We start from the raw sequence: 9,866 nt of genomic DNA on the forward strand, positions 1-9,866 counted from the left end.
TCACTTTTAAAACCAAATTTTCTTTCTGGATTGCTGGAAGTTTTCATAACATTTTTTTGTTTTAATTTTGAGAATAGGCTGTGTTTTTTTGGGGGTGGGAAGTAAAACAATTTGAAAGAAAAAATATTGACCCTTTTTGTCCTGACCTCCTGCATTGTATTCCCTTTTCTCAGGTATTCATCTACACATTTTGCCATCTTACTTGACAGGAAGAATAAGAAAGATGATTTACCAATGACCTCAGTATTTTTGTAGGCCCATATTTTAATGCTTGCTTTCATTTTGTGAAATGAAATTTTGTGAATATTTTGTTTTCCCTAACACAGTTATTAATTTTTCCTGTGGCCATCGTGGTTCAGGATGGAAGTGAAAATCCAGAACACTTGGCTTTGCTGTTGCTGAGCTTTAAGTTTCTTCTCCAGGCAATTCAGAAGGCTCACAAAAATAGAAGCAACACATTGTAGCAAAAATGGAACAAAACAGCAGTAAAAGTTGGGCTGACATGTGGAAAAGTTGTGGCCTTTTGTGTAACCAAAGAAAGTATGCCCTGTGTTTGCAGAACCTCTTAAATAAGTAAAAATTGGAACTGAGCTGGCCAGGAAGACTAACTGAACTTGGTAGGAGAACAAGAGTAAGGAATGTGCACACAGTAAGTTTGAAGGTTACACAAAGGAGGGAAACAAAGTGCTTATCATAATTCATAATATGAATTACTATTCAAATACAGCTGGGTGTACTTGCAATGAGTACAACCAAACCCAAAGGAATTAAAGCAAATGGAGCAAACCAGCTGAACCAGCTGAGAAGCTGAACCCTGATCATTCAAGCAAACAGATCTCTGGGGAGGGCTGGGAGGGGAATTGGCTTTGGGGGTAAAACAGGAACTGAGCTGTGAGAGCAAGAACTTTATACAACACTATGACCAGAGGAAAAAAGGATTTCCAGTCTCTGACATTTCTGAGAGCTTTGTTCAGATGTGGGGCCACCACTGGAGTTATGAAAGGCTCCAGGTGCCAGCAGTTGTGCTTGCTGCAGTCCTACTCTGTTGAGTGTTGCACGCCTTAATTTGTTTTCATTTCTGCTAATGAAAATAAATAGCAATGAGAGAACTCCAGGGAGGGTAGGAAGAAACAGCATTTACGTTTCAAAGCTCTGCAGCCCTGCTCTCTAGTGTGCAGTTGCAGTGTGAGGCAATGTTCATGCCTTGTTAAATAAAAAACAGAGTGAAAGAAGAAAACAGAGCTGTTTTACCAGAGAGCACAGATTCTATCTCCCATTCACTGCTTTACAGATTATTTGCAGTCTCTGGCCTGAGGCTACATGAACATGCCTATCTGAATTTTAAATGCAATAGCTGAAACCTTTCATTCCACCTTGAAAACACTGACAAAAGCATCACAAAATTCAGCCTGAAGTTGAAAGGTGTGGGAAGCTCCCTAAGAGTTACTGTGTGCTGCCTGCCTAACAAACAGCAGAGCCACTGAGGCTCCTTTTCTGCTCCCACATCTCCAGAAGAGCATCAGAGCTGGAGCCTGGTGAGTGACTATGGAGGCTCCCAAATTGTTGAATAGGAGCAATCCAGTGCATTCATCTGGCATTCCTCCACCAGCTCCTCCAATCAGGCCCTGAACAGGGATCACTGGAACCTCCAGCTCTGTTCTTGCTGCTAGGAACATCAAGAGAAGTGGCAAATAAAAGCCTTGTCTGTAATCAGCCCAGGGGCTGCTGCTTGGTTTGCAGGCCAGAGTTCCTCCTCAGGCTTGGGAGGAGCCTGGCAGGCAGGAGAGGAGCCCAGCCCCCAGATAAAGCCATGTGTGCCTTCCCCTGGGTGTCACACCACGGCAGATGCTCAATAATTCATCCCTGAGACAAGCAGCACGTGTGCTTCAGCATGGAGCTGCTGTCACCCTTCCCCAGGCTGTGACCTCCCTGGATTTACTGCCTGAGCTGAACTGAGCCCAGTTCATATTTGGCTCTGAAACTCTTTAGAGAATTCAGAATCATTCAGGGGGCAGTGGTGTGGGTTCAGCAGTGAATGATTCCCCCTGTTTTGGACTAATGTAATGTTTCAGCATGGAGTTAGGAAGATTCTGGTGGGAGCTGTCCCTGAGAGGAGATATTAGCCCCTTTCTGGGAAAATCCACAGAAAACTTGCTCAAGAGAGAGGTGCAGTGCAGGACTTTTAATATACACTTGTCATTGCTGTTCTCCAAAGCACACCAAAACTCAGAGAAGCAGAAACTGACTGCTCCACTCCCTGACTGCACATCACAGCACCACCTGCACAACAAGGCTCTGCACCTTTGCTCTGTGCTCAGCCTCAGAAACACATTCTCTGTCTCAGTGAAGCCCTGAGTTCTCCCTCAGTCCATACAATCTTTTTTAACACCTTGTACTTGGATGTGGAAATGGAGGTGGGAGTAAGGGGAGCTGATCCCCATCACTCTGGGATCTGTGATTTTTATCTGTTTGCATTCCTTCCACATTCACTCCTTCATGCTCTTTCCTCTTCTTCCCTGCTCACTTTCCTTCCCCACACTGTGCTGACATCAGAGATCAGGTGGCTCCATCTCAGGAGCAGAGTCAGCTCTCCAGAAGGCTTCAGGCTCACCTTCTGCTCCTATTCTTGCACAGCTCCTGCCCTGATGTAAATGAGAGTGCACCAGCGTGTCTCAGAGCAGCCTCTGGCCACCAACCTCTGTGTGTTCCACTTCTGCTGCTGAACTTCCAAAGATTTAACAACTACCTCGACTTTCTGGATGAGCAGTTGCTCTTTATGACAGCCCTTAAATCAATTCTAAAGTGAAATAGGTGCCCCTAATAACCAGGTGTCTGGTATCCCATTCCAAATAATGGAATCTGTGCTTAAGTCTTTCCTACCTTACAGCTTTTATTTCATGGGAACTGAGTGAAGCCCCATCTGTGGAGATAGGACCACCTCAGAAATGTCCTTCCCATGGCTTGGAGATGTAAGGGAGAGAGAACTCAGTCAGCATTTGGATCTCACTGTGTCTGCTGGGACCTTCTGAAAGAATCAAAAGGGCTTTGGACAAGGCTCTAAGACTGGTACCTGTTGGAACATCCTGGGTCACAATGACAAACCACAGGGAGTCAAAAAATCTTCTGACCTGAAGGTCTAGTGTGATCACACAACAATCTCTGTCCTGCATACAACAGGGCACTGAAGCAGAGCCCATGTTCTCTTGCTTTTGGTGTGAAGAGCACTCTATTCTGTTCTTTTAGGAAAATAAATGTCCTTATTCTTTCTTTTTGTAGCATGTTGCCTCATGCACTGTGCAGCAAATGAAAACGTGTTGGACAGGACACAGTGTGAGACAGAAAAGTTGAATTTTAATACTTCCTCCTGTTTTGCAGAACTGGTTTCTCTGAAAAATCAGAGATCCTGGAGTGATCTACAACCAAGCAACCCAAGAAACCATCACATTGCCACTGACACCCAGCTGTGCTATCAGAGGCTGATATTCCACAGACTAGAATGGTTATTCTTATCTGCAGCTAATGCAAATCTCATTTAAATAGGCAAACAGACTGGGGGAAAGAGAAGTGCTTCAAGGATTTCAAAAACCTGAAGTCTCTCAGCCTACTCCTTGGTAATTATTTTTTTCTTTAAACTTTAGCATCCAATTTAACCAATATAGAGAAACAATAAGAGACTTTAATAAGTATTGTTCACCACCAGAAAAAAGCTGACCTGTCTGGAAAGCTAAACCCATATTCTCAGTGGGAGAAAATGGATACAGGAAAAAGCAGCTGGGCATGAACTTTGCAGCAGTTTTACTCCAATCCAGTGATCCATTGAAAAAGTTGCTGCAAATGTGGGTTTGCTCAGTGTACAAAAGGCTGTGATATTTGAAGTGCTGAGAACCTGAAGCTGACCTTTAATGTTATTCAGCAATTTGGTAATGACTCCTCTGGACTCCAGGAGCTCTTTGGGAGGTCAGGTCAATGCAACCTGTATGACCAGTAAAAGAGTTTGGCATGAGATTTTGAAAAATTAATATTTTGCGAATTATAAACCATTTTAAGCTTTACATTCCTGATGGTTTATAATAATTATATATTTATATGCATTTATATCTATATATATGCATATATATATAGATATAAATGCACACATACTGATATTTGTGTGTATATATATATATATTATATATACACACATACAAATCAGTTACAGTTTAGTTACAGCTAAAACATCAATATATTTGCAGGTTTAATTTTCCTTTGTATCCTGAGATTTACCTAAGCAGGTGAAGCAATTCTTTATTCAGAAAGATTTAAACCATTAATATTTTAACTCAAATTAAGGGTTGGAAGGGTTTTTTTATTCAAATAAGGGAGGAAAACAGTCCCCAAACCAGCCAGTCTCTGTTTTCATATTTCTGTTGTGCAGATATTTCACTCCACAGGTTTTATGACAAGTTTTCTTATGGCAAAATGTTTGCACCAAATTTATTAACCCTTTAAAATGAAGAGGAGGGGAGAGACAATATCTGGAAAATTACTGCATGAGTATTACAACTTATTATCCCATGGTGCCATTTCTTTCCAACAGTAAAACTACAATCCACAGTAGAATAACTTAGAGGGACAGAGATGATCAGAGTGTAAAGCTACAAAACTCTTTTATCCCTTGGAATCTGCAGGAGAGAGATCCCAGTGACACACCATGTCAGGAATGGTAATTATTTTTATGCCATGGAAAGCTAGTGATTGGAGACATGACCTCTATCACAAATACACCTGTCTGGGTAAATAATTCCACTCTATTATAAAGAAAGAAGAAAGTGATGGGGCCCTTTCAATCAGTTTTTAATTGTACCAACAGAAATGGATATCTGTCATGGTGATGTGAGGGGAAGGACAAAGATCATCCCATCAAGTTTGTTCACTGGAGAAAATATAAGCTTTAAAGTGGTGCTCCATCATTTCTTGCTGAGGCAGCCTGCCTTTGGAGGATGACTGAGTGCTGATTTTTGGAGGGGGAGCAACTCATTATGGGCTGGTCCAGCTGCCTCTGTCAGCACTGACAACTCACCAAGTTCCATGAAGAGCCAGAAACCCTTGGTTTTAAATCCCAATCCAACCACTTGAGTGTGCTTGAAATTATAATTGTGCTCCTAGTGTTCTATTGAACCTCTGCCTGTCTTTTGTGTCCTTTTGTGGGTATTTTATGGTTTTGGTTGCTTATGGTGGTGCAAACTAAATTTCAGCCTTTGCAGTGGAGGTGTCTGCTGAAGTCAGACACCCTGATCTGCCTCAATAAGCCAGGAAGGGAAACAGACATTTTTATAAGTAACAATTCCTCTGACCTGTTTTAGACATCTGATTTGGTCTGAGGCAATTCTCATATGAGACATAGACATTTCTCCCCACCAAAACCACTAAGAAAGACTAGAAAGGGTGGTTGAAACCTCAGCACATGCCTTAGTGATGCTTTCATTTGACCAAATGATTCCTCCCATGTCTTAAAAAAACAAAAAATGTCCCAGGCTCCTTGCCATAGATTAGATGTGCCTAGGACACAAGGTTGCTGCAGACAGACTCAAGCAGGGGCAGCCCTGGCTGCTTTCTGAGGCCTGTGTAATTAATTTAATTAGGCAATGGAAGGAGATGAGTGCAGAGAATTGATGAAGGCTGCAGGATACAGCCATGGCAACACCCCAGGAGGAGCCCCCCTGGGGCAGTGCTGGGCCAGCCCTTGCCTTCCTCCACTTCATTCCTCCACCAGCTGTCAGGATGCCTTTCATGGACTTCTCCTGGTTTGCTTTGACTGTGGCCATCCTTGAGCCAGTTCCCTTCAGTTTTTACCCATTTCACTCATACCCAAGAAGGAGATGTGATTTTTTCACAGAGTGCTTGTAAGGATTAATTGAATTTCTTCAGAGTTTGAATTACTTTTGGTTTGAAAGTAAATCAAGCACTTTAACTTTGGAGAAAGAGTTGGAGCTGTTTAATCCCATTTTCCAGCAGCTGCAGGTAACAGAGATCTTTTCAAATACAGTGTTTTCTAGAGCATGAAGGAGAGATACCTGAAGAGACAGGGAAGAAAGGATCTTGAGAGTGCAGAAGGAATTATCTGGCTTCATGTTTCAATGATGATATGAGCTCTTTTCAACACCTTTTAAGGGTGTTTCATAAAGATTTCAGAACCTCTATTTAGTGCTGAGTGCTAAAACAAATCCATGTGATTGAGGACTTTCTACTTTCCCTCTTAGTTAATCTTCTCCTGTTCATCTTTTCTTTTGGCTTTCACTGACTGTGTATTCTTTCCCTTTAATATTTTGCCTCCTGGGAATTTCAAATACAAATACTTATTTCAGTAAACTCTCACTCCCACTTCATGGCAGGAGAACATACAAAGAGTTAGTGACACACCATGTTCTGTGGCACCCAGTCTTATTTAAGGAGGGAATAATTTCTTTAAGTAAGAGAGCATTTGTGCCTCAACAGTGTCTGATAGTCTGAAAAATAAATGCAACTTGTTCAAATACTTGTTATTTCCAACTCTTTAAAAATATATTATTTCCAGTAGGTAGAAAGAAACTATTTAACTGGCATTTTGTCAGATTTTGTGTATGCCTTTTGTGGAATTCAATAAAACAGCTTCTTTTAAGAGTCAACGTGAGGCCTCTAGAAAACAGTTGGGAAAGGATCAGAACAGTTGATAAAAGTTAAAAACCAAAATCCAGCAGAGCAGCAGGCTCAGGCATGCCTTGTAAGCACAACAATTTGGGCTTAGCTGCAGGGCAGACTCCAAACAAAAAGGAGAAAACTTGCAGGAAACTTGAAAAGTTTAATTTCTGGAACAATCTGGAAGCAGGAACAGACCTCAGAGGCTGCTCCTTGGCTTGCTCCGTGCTCCTGGTTCATTTTTCCCCCAGCACTTGGTGGTCCTCTCAGGAAGGACACAGAAAGTTGGGAATGGAGCAGAATGACACCCTGGCTCCTCTTTGTTCCCAAGTTCTGGAGACAAAGGAAAGCTCATTATCCTGAGGAAACATTGCCTTTTATACACAGAGACCCATGATTGTCCATCTTTCGTATAAAATTAGCTATATGACTTTTCTTTTTCACATTTTTCCATATTATTCTGGGTAGGAAGTCTGCTTTTTATCTTGCAAATGTTTCTTCTGAGCACTGGGAGCAAATAAGAATGAGAAGTCCAGGTTTCTTCCCCCAACAGGTTTTAGCTGTGTTTAAAAAACCCAACTAAACAAAAAATTACCAAACACTTTAGGGCTGTTTCTGTTAAGTATGTGGGGGAAAAAAAAATAAAGAGAGAGATAATAATAGCTGTGGAAATTTTCTACACAATTCAAAAGAATGTGGACTGGGTTTTTTGGTGGATCATGATTTAATGTTTGCTTTTTTTTCCCCCTCTACCATACCTAAGGTTATGAGGTTTTTTCTAAAAAATGTCAAGTGAGTCCCAGCATCACAGAACACTTGACTGCACCCACATGTCCTCCTTGGGAGAAGACAGAGAACAAACTGTGCAGGTATAGGATGTGCTGGTAGTGAGCTGCTGGAGGGCACTTGGGCACAAAGGGTCTGTTGGAAGAACCCGGACAGAGCAGAAGAGAACTTAATGTCTGGCCAAGAGAGGGATCCTGGAGCAGGTATTCTCCTGCAGCCAGCTATGACAAGGCTATAATATCAATAATCTGCATGTTAATGAGTCAGAAATCTTCAGATTAAAGCTTTCCCAAGTGAGCTGTGAGGCAGCTTTATGGCTGTCAAATAGGACAGTTTTCTTAATGCTCCTTAACAGTTTTTTCCCTCTATCTCAGTCATGGAGAGGTCCTGACCTCAAAATGAATATTTTTTTTTTTCCAGATAGAGAAAAAAAGTGACTTTTATAGATTTTTTTTGTTCACCATTTTAATGTTTGCTGTTATGAGGATTTTTGTATCTACAGAAAGGCAGAAAAAAAAAGGCCATGTAGAGTTAAATATTAAAGGTCAGTGCTGAATTTTGAAGTTACTTTTAAGCTTCACATTTTTTTGTTTGATGCTGTGATAAACAAAAAACCTCTGAATGCTTTGAAAAACAAAACCATGTCCAATTGTGAATTTTCTCACTGTAAAGGTTAGGTTTTCCATTCTAATCTCTTTCTGATTAGCAATGACCAGAGAGCCCTAAGCATCAAAATTTATAATTATGGATGAGAATATTCTTGAAGATATAGCAGGAAAATTTTATTTTCAAAACCCACATCATTCTTCAAAAAAAGTCACTAATTTCATGAGTGCACTCTAGGCAGTGATAATGGTGTGCCCTGGACTTGGACACAGATCATACATAAATTTAATAATCCATGTCCAAAGTGTCCCAACCTCAGCAGTCAAAGTGGACAACATAGATGTTTATTCCTTACCATTTATTGGTACTAATGAGTTTAGAGAGCAGATGTAGGGATGTAGCAGATGTATTTCAGCTGGTGGGGCAGGTAGGGTCTTTATATTACTGAGATGCATAAAACCCACCCTGGAATTTCCAATGGAGGATTATTTTATCCCAAGTTTAGGGTACTGTTCACACACTGTTCCTGGGTTTGGAATATTCCCTCCAGGGAATATTCATGGCCTGAGGACTCCATGCTGAGGGGAGAATTTGCCATCATCTATCAGCTGATGCACAAGACCACCACTCACACCCACCCTCTCTGTAAGTGTCTGGCTTCCAAAGCTGCTCTCTGGAGCACTGAATCCTGGCTATGGCCACAGATGGAACACATCCCAGTACTGTTTCTGAAGCACAGGCACTGGATTAGCACGTCTCACTGGTTTTTGTACTCCAAGTAACCAAGAACAGTTAATTGCTGTCTCTGCACTCAAAGTAACCAAGCACAGTTAATTATTTTTTAAGGCTCATTACAGCAGCAACTCCAATTCTTTTCAGGCAAGCAAGAAAACTGAGGAGTGAGAGTTGAAAATTCTCATTTTGTCTCATTCACAAAGCTTGAACTCTGCTTCCTTAGCATCCCTTTGTGACCAGTGAACTGTGATCTTGGCGAGACAGTAGAAATTTAGTTCTGTTCTTGCTCTAGGATTTCAAGCCTGTGTGTGGGACTTTTTTAACTGTCTACCCTCTGGTGAAATAAACTGGAGTAATGCAACCCCATAGAAATGGAAAAATCAGTAACATCTGGATAACTTGGATACAATGTACTGTGCCTGCAGTTTTCTACAAACTTTAACAATCTATCACATTTAATGGGCTGTGTGACAATTTCTCCTGTCAGAAGTACATTGAAACTGAAAAAGGCCTTCCACATCTTAGTTAAGTATCTAAAATACTCAAACACAATTAGGAAAAAAACCCTGTACTATGTGAAACAAGAAAGGCTGCATCATAAGAAGAGGAAAACTTCATTATTGGCCAAAATTATTTCTTAGAGATTAATTTAGATCACACACTTTGTTCTTCTAGTGTTACCCCAGAAATACCTACAGACATAGCCTAAGTGATAAAAAAATAAAGCAAATCTGGCATCCAGGTTGGCTGGTACCAATGTGCCATGAGCCCATGTGGGACAGCAGTGGGAGGTCAGATCTGGCAGCCCAGGAGCCCACCCAAAGCTGGCATGCCAATATTTGTGTGCAGCTTGAAGAAGAGACAGGTTTTCATGGCAGTGCAAACACAGAGATGTACAGAAGGCACAGACTGGCAAGCCTAGGTGTGTCCTGGCCTCTCTGACCTGAGCTTTAGCTGAGTTACCCTCACCTCCTGCCACATTTCCAGGGAAAATTAGAACAGTTCATTTTTGTCCCTTGAAAAATGGGAAAAAAATTCTGACTTGCCTGTCTACCAAGGCCAGGTTGGATGTGGCTCTGAGCAAC

Source organism: Serinus canaria, chromosome 1 (assembly GCF_022539315.1).
Source record: "Serinus canaria isolate serCan28SL12 chromosome 1, serCan2020, whole genome shotgun sequence".
Taxonomy (NCBI): domain Eukaryota; kingdom Metazoa; phylum Chordata; class Aves; order Passeriformes; family Fringillidae; genus Serinus; species Serinus canaria.